Raw genomic sequence first — 12,040 nt, 5'->3', positions numbered from 1 at the left:
ATAATCCTAAGGTGACAGAGTATGATTTTTCCCATCATATAGATGAGAGAAAGCAGATTACCAAAATTAGGGAGTCCCAGCTGGTGTTGGGATATTTTCCCTAACTCTAAATAAGCTTCACTTTTTTTCTTTAATGTCTGTTATGGGTCCTGGTCATTACTCTGAGAACTAAAACCCTTGTCGAAAGTGGTTTGCTAGTAATTTAATCTTCAAAATGGCAAAGGCTGTGAGGACTTCACATCTAAGACTGTCCAGACTGAGGCTCCTTGTTTAGATTTCATGTGTCCTTTCAAAGGGCTTGGATAGCTTCTTGGTCATATATGTGTTCTTAGCAGCTTGGATATCTTCTTGGTCATGTATGTGTTCTTAGCAATCAACATGCAATGAGTTAAATGCAAACAAATGAGTGGCATGTTGGTTGCATTTCCCCCATATGATGTTGTACATGGGGTTTAAATTCCAAAGAGAAGCAGCCTCGGGCCAAATGCTTTGGGCTTTTTATGAAAAAACCTTTGCAAAATTTTTTTAACTTTTTTATATTCCCATAGTAAAAGAGCATCATGTCCTACTGTTGCCTCTTTCTGGTTGGAAAATAACAAGTATACGAGTCACTAGCTTTTCTTTAGTCCTCTTCTTGACTCTAAAATTGAGATTGAGAAAATAAAGTTGGATAATCTGAAAGCAGACTTGGAAATTTTAAGCACAACAGTTGCCACTACTATTTCCTTTTTATATTTGAAGGAGCAGAAGAGCATCCAGACAGTTCTGTGATCTTAACGGTTCATACCATGGACTTTCAAGCTGTCTTTGTTTTGTGGAATTTTATTCTTTCTAAATCAAGTGATTTGTCAAATGCATAATAAAAAAAAATGGCATTTCATTTTTACTTTATTAAAAACTTGTCAAATAAATACATTATAAATCCAAAAATGTCTGGAAACAGCAGCTATGCTGATTTTGGATTTGAGATTAAGGTTGCCATACACAACCCCTAAAACAGCACTGCTCTTATCAGGGCAAGGAATCACAAACTGTAGAACCTTCTGCCTCTAGTGACCGTGCCTGACAGGGAGTTATGATGAAGGGCTTACACCACAACTACTGAATCACTCAAAATTCCCCGTGGGCCCATCCATTCTATAAACACAGCCGTGTTCTCTGCCTTGTGATGAAAGGAGAAGCTCAATGGATAAAATACACAGTCCCACAGTAAACTCTGACACACCTTGAGCAAAGCAACTTGGGGGCGGGAGGGCAGGCTGATGCCTTGGGAGGTCTGAGCATTGTCTCCCAGCAGCCCTCTCCGTAGGTTCCTCTCCAGTGCTGGCAGACAGCACCCATCTGAGGTGTTAATGCATTCTTCCCTCAGGAACTGTGGCTTCTCTTTAATTTTCCAGGCTACCTACTGGTAAGACAGAGGGGGGAAAGAAGACAAAGGAAACAAAAAGGAGAGAGAAAGCAAAAATGAAGAGGAAAAGGCAGATAAAGACAGTAGGAGAAAGGCAGGGAAAGAAAAGGTTCAATGAATTGCCAGTGGAGGCCACCAACAGAGAGCCAATTAATGCCAATTGTGGCAATGCTTTTTGTGAGGCAACAGCTGCCCAGTATCTGGATGAAAGCCACCACGCATTTCACAGAGGCCACAGAACAGCTGTTAGGAGACAACAGTAGCCTTCACTTGCGATTGGCCTGTCTAGATCCATGTCGATAGCCAATCCCCTCCCCTTGCTGCCCAAACCTCTCCAGGTGCCTTGACTGTTACTTGGTTTTGAGAACAGTTTATCAACCTCTAGAGACATCCAGAGTTGGGGATGGTGTGGGAAGAGGGGTGGCAGGGGAATCAAGAAGGCTCTGTAAAGTTATACATGGTGAATTCATTCATGACCAAAAAAAAGGAAAGAAAAACTCAAAATGAGGAAATTGAACTCACCCTTTCTTTTCTGAAACTATGACTCAATCTCTTCTTTCTCCCTAAATCCTTGACCCAATGCACTAGACCAAAAGAAACAAAGGAAAATGGTCAAAAATAGCCATCATCTCTGGAACAACATTTCCTTTACTTTGTTTCATTCCTCGGCCCATAGGAAACCACCGGATGATATTAAGTTTTAAAATAAAATAGGTCATTCTTTATAAAAGGCTTTACAGCAGCTTTTTTAAAAAGTCACTTATCCATCACCTCCCTCATATGCTGAATATGTGAACACCAAGCATGGCAAAATATATTAAGAAACATGCTGGCTCATGCCATTTCAGAGGTAATGGTATAGTTTGTTCCCACTGAGAGCAAAGGATGCCACACCTCCTCTCTCAAGAATCAGTACACTAAGTAAGGCTCAAAGGAAATAAACTAGATATTCTATTCTAACGTTAGTGGAAATGAGGAAGCTAATAGAATTAACTGTAGCATGAAAAATTCCTGTTTGGTAAGAGGATAAAATACCTGCAATAAGGATGATTGTATAATGAGTGTGTTACCAAGGGAGGTTATGAAAATGTTATCAGTGGATTCACTCTCAAGGTAGGCTAATAAAATTCTCTCTCAAAACCTTTTTAAGCTTGTGGTACTCTTAAAATAATGGTTCAGAATAAGTTACTACATAACATTACATAAACAACACAACTGAGCAACTGGCGGAACACAATAATTTATAAATTATTGTTCTGTTTCCATTTCAATTTTAAAGACTAATTTTTTTTGTCAGATTAAGTGAATCCTTATGCTTTTCTAAGAGGTGGTAGACAGGAAAGCATTAGTGTGTCTTCCAAGGACAAAATATAAGGCATGAAATTCGAATCTATTTTTTCATCCAGTCTCATTTATTAGATGGACACTGGGAGTCTTTTATCAAGATGTGACCACTTAGCTAAATGATTATTTTCAAAACAGATGTAAAAACAAATTTCCAAATAGTCATGCTTTACTATGTCAGGGAAATTTTCTGTTATGTTTTAAAGATTCTATAGCTACCTTCCCAAAATAAAACCAAGACATTTTATGATTTTTATGTCAGTAATGAGCTAAATGATACACCAATCTAAGACCTCGAACTCCTCAAAGCAAATATCTCTATTGCTTTCTGATAAATATTAAATAATACCGACTCACTCACCAATTTGGCATTTACCTTTTATCAAGAGATGTCGCATTCTAGTGAACTTCATAAGTCACAGAATCTATTTCTGGGGCCATAGAGACCCATATGACCAGAAACAAATCTCTGATTTTATTTTTCTACCAGCAAAATGGAGGTTAAAATGTTTTCTCATATTTATACCATGTTCATGGGTAATATATTCAAGTTTATAAGAAACTTAGCTTTATTCTAAAAATGATGTAATATAAAAAAAAAAATCTTGACAAGTTTTTTTGGAGTTGCCTAAGTCAATAGATTCCTTTCTAATAAAACCTTCTTTGTAAAAACAAACAAATAACAACAACAAAAAAGAAAGAACGAAACAAAGAAAAAGAAACACACACACACACACACACAAGCACACAAACAACAAAAAAACAGATCCTGGCAGGCAGGCCACATATTATTTTTAGTTTGAATTACCAACCTGTTCTACCTAACTTGATGGAGATTTTGGATGTAGTAGAAAATAGAAAAAATTATCTGTAACTAGGAACTCTATGGGTGGGTTCTTTGCCTAAAGAATAATAATAATCAACCTGAATCTTAAACTCAACCCTAAACTGAACCTGATGCAGAGCCCTCGGGAGAGGTATGTTCCTTACCTCTAAATTACCACATAACATTCCCTTTATTTTCCAAGATTCAAGGGAAAGTATAAATAAAAGCTGGCCAAATATTCCTGACCCTGGAAAACAAATGCTCTCTAAGTTTCCTGGACCAGAAATGAGTAGAAAAACTTTTAAAAACATAGGAGAAAAATCACTGACATTTTAATGGACAATGTGCTTATCAAAGTAAAGCCTCAAGAAAATGCAATGTTTGGGCCCGGCGCAGTGGCTCATGCCTCTAATCCCAGCACTTTGGGAGGCCAAGATGGGTGGATCGCTTGAGGCCAGGAGTTCGAGCCCAGCCTGGCCAACATGATAAAACCCCATCTGTACTTAATATACAAAAATTAGCATGGTGTGGTGGTGCATGCCTGTAACCTCAGCTACTCGGGAGGCTGAGGCATGAGAATCGCTTGAATCCAGGAGGCAGAGGTTGCAGTGAGCCGAGATTGGGCCACTGTACTCCAACCTGGGCCACAGAGGGAGACGCTGTCTCAGAAAGAAAAAAGAAAAAAATGCAATGTCTGCCAATACTTTGGGTACTACTTTGCATGCTCTTTAAGAGATCACTTAAATCATCCTACACAGAAATGTTTGCCTACTGTCCTGGGACCTGAAAACTATGGATCTCAAAAGATTGTCTTTTTATACAACAGACTCACTCTTCTAGAAGGACTTAGAGGGTACCAGTGGTTGGAAAAGGCAAATGGCAAAGCAGAAAGATGGAAGGTAGGGCTGGATTTAGATGAATGAATGTCACAAGGAATTTGAGGGCAGTGTAATAATAAATAGTATTTGATCGCTTTGATCACAATAGATGCTAAATATTAGAAAAGTAGAGAAATATAAAGAATGGAGAGGTTAGTTCAATGGCAGGATATGAAATTGAAAGTCAATAGGCAAAATATTTCCCTTTCTATCTGTAGCCCCAGTGTAAAGACATGGGATATGTGAGAAAAGGAAAAGGAAAAAGCCAAGAGACATCGACTTACATTAGAAAATCTACTCAAAATCACTCAAAGGATTGACAACTATAAGTCATTTTTATTATTATCATTTTTTTGGTTGAGTTAGCCATTTACTTACAACAAACATTTGTCGAAAGCTACAAAGTTAGTCATTGTGGTGGGCATTGAAAATAATCCTGGGTCTCAAAAAAATTTAGAGACCAGTAGGAGGAGACAGTCATACAAACTAAAGAAGGCAACACGATGCTTCTTTACGTGCTATAATATATGCTATAATAGAACTGAATCGTACTGTAGAGTATAGAGAAAGAATTACCCAAATCTGTGTGAAGCCAGAGTCAAGAAAGGGTTAATGAAGAAAATGCACAGGCCCAGCTAAATGGAATATTGCAAAATGAAATTCATTCATGTGGTATCTGATCATGGAACAAGTTTAAAATGATTGTTTTGTATACATCGTGTTTGTAACATTTTATTATAAATCACTATGAGAGGAATTTACGTGGCATTTGACCTTAGAACATAATTAGGAATGGATGACCTTCTCTCAATAAGCATAAAGTTGATAGAGATCAACAAAAGGAAAGAAGTTCGTTACAATCTTTTGTGTGTGTGTGTGTGTGTTTATTGTTGTTGTTTCGTTTTTGTTTTTGTTTTTGTTTTTTGAGACAGAGTCTCGTTCTGTTGCCCAGGCTAGAGTGCAGTGGCACGATCTTGCCTCACTGCAAGCTCAGCCTCCCGTGTTCACGCCATTCACCTGCCTCAGCCTCCCGAGTAGCTGGGACTACAGGCGCCTACCACCACACAATCTTTGTGTTTGACAGACCCTATCAGTATCAGCAAGGAACAGGGACCTGGGTACATCCTTTGTGTCCTTTTCAATTAACAGAAAGTTAGTACATACAAGCTTAATGAGTCTTAGCATCTAGATGTTACAGAGCATGGAAAGTAGGAAGCAGTTCTTGGCAATGCTGTTCATTTATAGTTAAAGAATACATTAGTGGTGAAGGTAGCAGCAACCAATTAAGTTTTAGTTCTCCATAGCCACACTTGTATAATTTGGAGCCATTCCTTTCATTTTGGGGTTGGCCTGGTACCTCACCAAGACATTTTTATAAAACATGTTGACATTCCAAATTAGTGACTAGATAATATTAGAGCCTTTGGAATTAGTATGAATATTAGTGCTAATATAATAACTAATATTAATGCTGCTTGTGGGGGGAATGGGCTTATAACTAAAAATGATTTTAATCTACATTTCCATTCTTCCAATTCTCCTCAGTCTAAACCTCAGGAAATTTCTCTTGCTTCTTTATTTGTGGTGCTTCTTACCTCTGTCCTCTCATGGCAAGTTACCTGAACAGTGCATAGGAGGCACGGCTAGAGACTTTGAGGATGTTTACTGGTAGTGGAATTGTATAGGCCATCTCAAGAAAGAGGTAGAGATCAAGATTTCATGAAAATAGGAAGTATTTATGAAATACAGAGTCTCGTATATGTGTACAATGAACATTCTTATTTCCATATTCAGAGTATAAATTGCTACTGGGAAACAGTTAAATCCTGAGATTTTTTAAAAAACTTTTTATCATGAAAAAATTTCAAACATGCAAAAGTAGAATGATGTGTATAAGGAACTACTCAGCATAAGTTCCTAACCAATCTTGTGTCCATCTTTATAACCCCTAGTGACTTCTTGCTTCCTATGTAATTTGAAGGACGTTCCAGTGAAGTTTTTGGTTTTCCCAGAATCTCTACAACAGTATTATTGTCTACAGAAAGCATTATATAAATTAGCTGGCTACTTGATTTTTTTTCTTTTATATCTACCTTTTTGCTCACTCTTTGACAATCATCCATCAAGCTACTAAGAAACATATGGAAAATAGAAATTTTTTTCCATCATTTCTGAGCTAGAAACCAATGTTTTGTCTGAGTACCTATATGCTACAGTGATAAGTGTTTTTAAAAAGGCAGAGACAGATAATAATAAAACCGTAACATTTTCATAAATTATTGAACCACAGTCATTTCCTTTTTTTTTTTCCATTCATTTTTAATGGTATGCAGTACACATGCTGACTCAGAGTAAGATTGCTTTTAAAATTATGAGGTGGTCTCAGTTTATTCATTTACATCTATCCCAAAATGCAATGTCCTACAAGGTATGACAAGAAATTGTCATCCAGGTCATAAGAATCTGACAACTGTGATAAAACAGAAGCAGATGATAAGAATTCATGGAAGTAATCAATACCAAACTAATGTGTTTCCTAATGAGAAGCTTCTCATAATGAAACTTCATTGATACAAAAAACAAGCAATTTACCATAAAACAAATACTGTATGACTACAAACTTCTTAGTGCAGCTCATAATAGGTCTGTGCACCTTACTCTCTAAAGCCATTCCCCTTCCTGAGTCATTGACCTTGTCCTACAAGTAATAATCTCTTTCATCAGTGATCTGTCATCTTCTCAACTACTTACCATTCTAGAACAACCCCAAGCCCAGAAAGTGATGAATGGATGTTTGGGAGGTTTTTATGGAAAATGTAATACCCTTCCCCATATCACCGATTACTAAGAGAGAGGTGGAAAGTGGGAGGGGAGAAGTGTGTGCAACTATTTGATTCTCTGCATTCTCTCTAACAGAGGTATAAAATTTTACCGGATGCTCTACAAGTATAGCACACTTGCATATGCAGGTACATTAAATTTTGTAGGTGTGCTTTGCTATATTGAAAAATGTATTCAAATAATAAATCTCAATACATGAAAATGACTTTCTTTTCCTACAATACTTAAAAATGCCAGGGCAATCTGCTTTCTATGATCAGACACCAAAGAACTAAACATTGAGTGATATCCAACTTTATGAGACACATAAAAATGAAATAAAAATGAGTGAGAAAATAAAGAGATAAACACTGTCAAACAGAAATGATTACAAAGTTTGTAACAATCTGCATTTTTCATTGTTTTTTTTATCTACCTAGCCTTCCCCTCTATGAATTTCTTTTGCTTATTTTTCTTCTTTTAATAATGTTTGCTCCCATAATCATTGACATTAAAGTAGAGGACAGGAAGCAAGACTCAGTTTATATTTATTGGGAGAAATATAAGTAACTGGAAAATGCAAAAATTTCCTATATTCTTGAATGTTTTATTTAGCAACTTTCATTTAATAGCTCTGAAAAACTGAACCTCTTCACAGGGATACTGTTTGTTTACCTTGTGCCATATGAAACTATCACATTCAACCTTTTCTTAATAACCTACAAAAACGGCAATTTCATATGGTTTAACTATTTGATAATTTTAAATAGCAAAAGGTTTATAGATCGCCTTTCTACTTGAACTATATATGGTTATTTAGTGGTGAAATGCATAGAGGAAAAATGGAAGTATTTTTTCTTTCTTTCTCTTTCTTTCTTTTTTTTTTTTTTTTTTTTTTTTTTTTTTTTGAGACAGGGTCTTGCTTCATTGCCCAGGCTTCAGTGCAGTGCGGTGGCACAATCATAGCTCATTGCAGCCTCAAGCTCCTGGACTCAAGTAATCCTCCTGCCTCAGCCTCCTGAGTAGCTGGAATTACTGAAGTACACCACCATGCCTAGCTAATTATTTTATTTTTTGTAGAGATGGGGTCTTGCTGGTCTCAAACTCCTGGGCTCACGAGATCCTCCCACTTCAGCCTCCCAAGGTGGTGGGATTATAGGCATAATCCTTCATGCCCAGCCTGGAAATATTGTTTCTATTGGTACATGCTTGACATTGTTATTTGAAATTTTATTTAATTGTATCATACTAATGGTGAAAAATCCATTAATAATATTTTCAGTCTCACCCATCAATGACTGTGTTATCAGCTTAACATATAGCCCCCGGATGAAGTTACATACCTTGCCAATTAGTATGTCAAGCACAATAGTGCCTTCTTTAAAATGAGTACACTTAAAATATATGTTAGTACATAGCATGTTAAAACTCAGTAAAATTTTGGCCTAGAAAATGTTTTGTAGGCAATATGTTGTGTTGCTATTAACAAATGTGAAGGAATTATACTGCGATAGTAATGGGAGGAAAGGGACAATTTAAAGTTTTAGAGGTAGAAAGGCAATCTTAACCAGGGATGGACTCAACTGAAGTTATGTTAGGTATGGCATTCAAGTCAGCAGGAAAGGACTTCTGTTACAATCTAAAAGTTTGAGCTTTTATTTATATTCATAAAAAGTTGAAAAAGTGAATTATATATTTTTAGAGTAGAATGTAATTTCTTCTCTGAGGGAACAGCATATCTCTGCTACTCCTAAGGCTATTAGTCTTAAGGGAATCTTTCGTAAGACTTGGTTTCTAAGTTGCCTACTCAATTTGGGAGTTGGCTTAGTCTGCCCATGTCGTAGACAAAGTTAAACAAAATCCACAAAGCAGGTTAAACATATTCTTTAGACGCCAAGTCAGTACTGTAATCACTTTTGTGATCCACCTTGATTAAATATATCAAAACAAAGTAATAGTAAAGAAATATGGATTATATCACAGGCCACCAAGCAAGTACTCAATTATCTTCTCACATAATCCTCCTTTTATAATAATGATAATGATCAACACAAACTGCACCAACAAGTAAGGATTGCTGACTCTCAGTGAGAACTTATTATATACCTGCCCCTCTTCTAAATATTTTAGTAGCATTAAGTCATGTAATCTTCATAACAATCTTATGGCCTAACTGCTACTATTAGACTCATTTTGTAAATGAGAAAACCAATACTCAGGGAAGGGTGAAGTAAATTGCCAAAGGTCACAATCTTTGAATCACAGAATTCTTATGCTGGAAGTACCATGAAGCAATCAACTAGTTTGTTTCTCAATTTGTATGATAACCTAAAAATTCCATCGCCTATAACCAACACTAAATCGTAATCTCAGGAACCTGTAAATGTGGTATTATTTGGAAAAAGACTCTTTGCAGATGTGATTATGTTAAGGATCTTGAGATAGGAAAGTTATCCTAGATTATCTGAAGGTCCTTAAATGCCACCTCATGTGTCTTTATAAAATGGAGGTAGAGAGATATTACACACACACACACACGTGCACGCACGCGCACGCACACACAAGACAACAATGAGAAGATGGAACACAATGAGACTTGAAAAGCGATTTTGGCCCAGTGACACTGATTTCAGACTTCTGGCCTCCAGAACTGTGATTGAATACATTTTCAATGATTTTTTTAAGCCAACCAATTTTTGATAATCTGTTATAGCAGCCACAGGAAACTAATATGGGCTGCAATTTGAAGAATATTTAAACTGTTGAACACAAGCTAAATGTTCCTGTTTTGTAAAACTAAAGAGGAGAGTTTAGATTTCTTCCTTCAGCAATGTACTATGTATTACTCAGGGTTCCCTAGAGTGACAGAACTAATAGGATAGATATATATAACGGGGAGTTTATTAAGTATTAACTTACACGGTCACAAGATCCCACAATAGGCTATCTGAAGCTTGAGGAGCAAGGAGAGCCAGTCTGAGTCTCAAAACTGAACTTGGAGTCCGATATTTGAGGGCAGGAAGCACGCAGCATGGGAGAAAGATGTAGTCTGGGAGGCTAGGCCAGTCTCACCTTTTCACGTTTTTCTGCCTGCTTTATATTTGCTGGCAGCTGATTAGATTGTGTCCACCAGATTAAGGGTGCCTTCCCCAGCCCACTGACTCAAATGTTAATCTCTGTTGGCAACACCCTCACAGATACACCCAGGAACAATACTTTGCATCCTTCAGTCCAATCAGGTTGACACTCAGTATTAACCATCACAAATCCACCCCTTCCCAACTTGTACTCATACACATCACCTGAGATCATACATAGTCTTCAAATAAAGACAATAATAAGGTCATAATTACGCCTAACTTAATGTAACTCTCCTTCCTACAACCAGACATGCACCAATCCCAAACCAAATACTATTACATGAAGTTAACAATACTTAAATGCTGATATGAGGTCAATAAATCTTATGCTACATGATAAAGGAAAAGGAAATAAAATGAAGATATTATCTTAGTACAAGTGTATACATTCACAAATGTTTTTAACAAAAGGAGGAAACACTCATGACATTTATAGTCCTCGTTTCTGCAGCTGGTCACGTGGTCATAGCTGGTATTGATGATTACCTTCTTCTACTGCCCATTCTGTATTTCTTTTGCCTTCAGCAAACATCTCAGCAGGTCATGGTTTTTTTTTTGTTTTTTTTGTTTTTTTTTTCCTGGTGGAATGACTCAAACCTTCATTCCTGAGGTAGTCCTGCCTGGATTGGGCTGTTATAGTTTCCCATTGACCTTAATCACAGGGCATGGTAATACTAAGAGACACCTTAATGGAGAAGTAAACTGATTTCATCTTGATAGTCGGGGTCAATCACCACAGCCAACACTGTAACTCCCTTCTTAGCCTGTTGACTTAAAGGTAGGAGGAGCCCAAAGTGTCCAGGTGGCAATCTTAACTTCCAGTTTAATGGAATCATTGTTGTGTTTCCTGATGGTAGCATTCCTCCCACTGGAACTAAGACTCTAAATCAGCACAATGTAATGTCACAGGAACAGGAAGCAAAAATTTTGCTAGTGGATCGCTAGGGGTGATGGTGAGTGGTGCCACTTCCACTTCCATCCCTTGATTCCTAGACCCACAAATCTTGGCTATGAGAGAAACAGTACTATATATTGGATGCTGATTCAGAGCATACACAGCCTTCTGGAGAACTTTGCCCCAGCCCTGCAAAGTGTTCTCACCTAGTTGGTGTTGTAATTGTGACTTCAAAAGGCCGTTCCACCATTCTATCAATACAGCTGCTTCAGGATGACAGAGAAACATGGTAAGACCAGTGATTTCCTTGAGTGTGAGCCCACTGCCACACTTATTTAGCTGTAAAGTGAGTGCTGGTCAGGGGCAATGCTGTGTGGAATATCATGATGGTGGATAAGGCATTCTGTGATGGTAGTCTTGGCAGAAGCATTGCATGCAGGATAGGCAAACTTGTATCTGGACTAAGTGTCTATTTCAGTGGGGACAAACCTCTGCCCTTCCCATGATGGAACAGGTCTAATATAATACCTGCCACCAGGTAGCTGGCTGATCACCCCAAGGAATGGTGCCATATCAAGAACTCAGTGTTGGTCTCTGCTGCTGGTAAATTGGGCACTCAGCAATGGCTATAGCCAGGTCAGCCTTGGTGAATGGAAGTCCATGTTGCTCAATTTATGCATAACCTCCATCCCTGTCACCATGGCCACTTTGTTCATGGGCCCACTGGGC

The 12,040-nt window shown here is 37.6% G+C and overlaps 1 protein-coding gene across 4 annotated transcripts in view; it reads right to left on the bottom strand.

Annotated features, from left to right (window-relative positions):
• The window catches only part of DIO2 (iodothyronine deiodinase 2), a 115,981-nt gene that overhangs the window by 17,325 nt on the left and 86,616 nt on the right, over nucleotides 1–12,040 (bottom strand). For 3 of the 4 annotated variants that reach the window (XM_017961411.3, XM_031669044.1, XM_017961414.3), the window contains exons 2-3: nucleotides 1,931–1,992; nucleotides 1,226–1,402 (exon numbers count right to left, since the gene is read on the bottom strand). The gene's annotated coding sequence lies outside the window, so the exon portion shown is untranslated. The remainder of the gene's footprint in view (nucleotides 1–1,225; nucleotides 1,403–1,930; nucleotides 1,993–12,040) is intronic. The other variant, XM_017961412.3, reaches the window with a different exon arrangement.

This window comes from Papio anubis, chromosome 7 (genome assembly GCF_008728515.1).
Source record: "Papio anubis isolate 15944 chromosome 7, Panubis1.0, whole genome shotgun sequence".
Taxonomy (NCBI): domain Eukaryota; kingdom Metazoa; phylum Chordata; class Mammalia; order Primates; family Cercopithecidae; genus Papio; species Papio anubis.
This window is presented reverse-complemented; position numbering and strand designations above follow the sequence as displayed.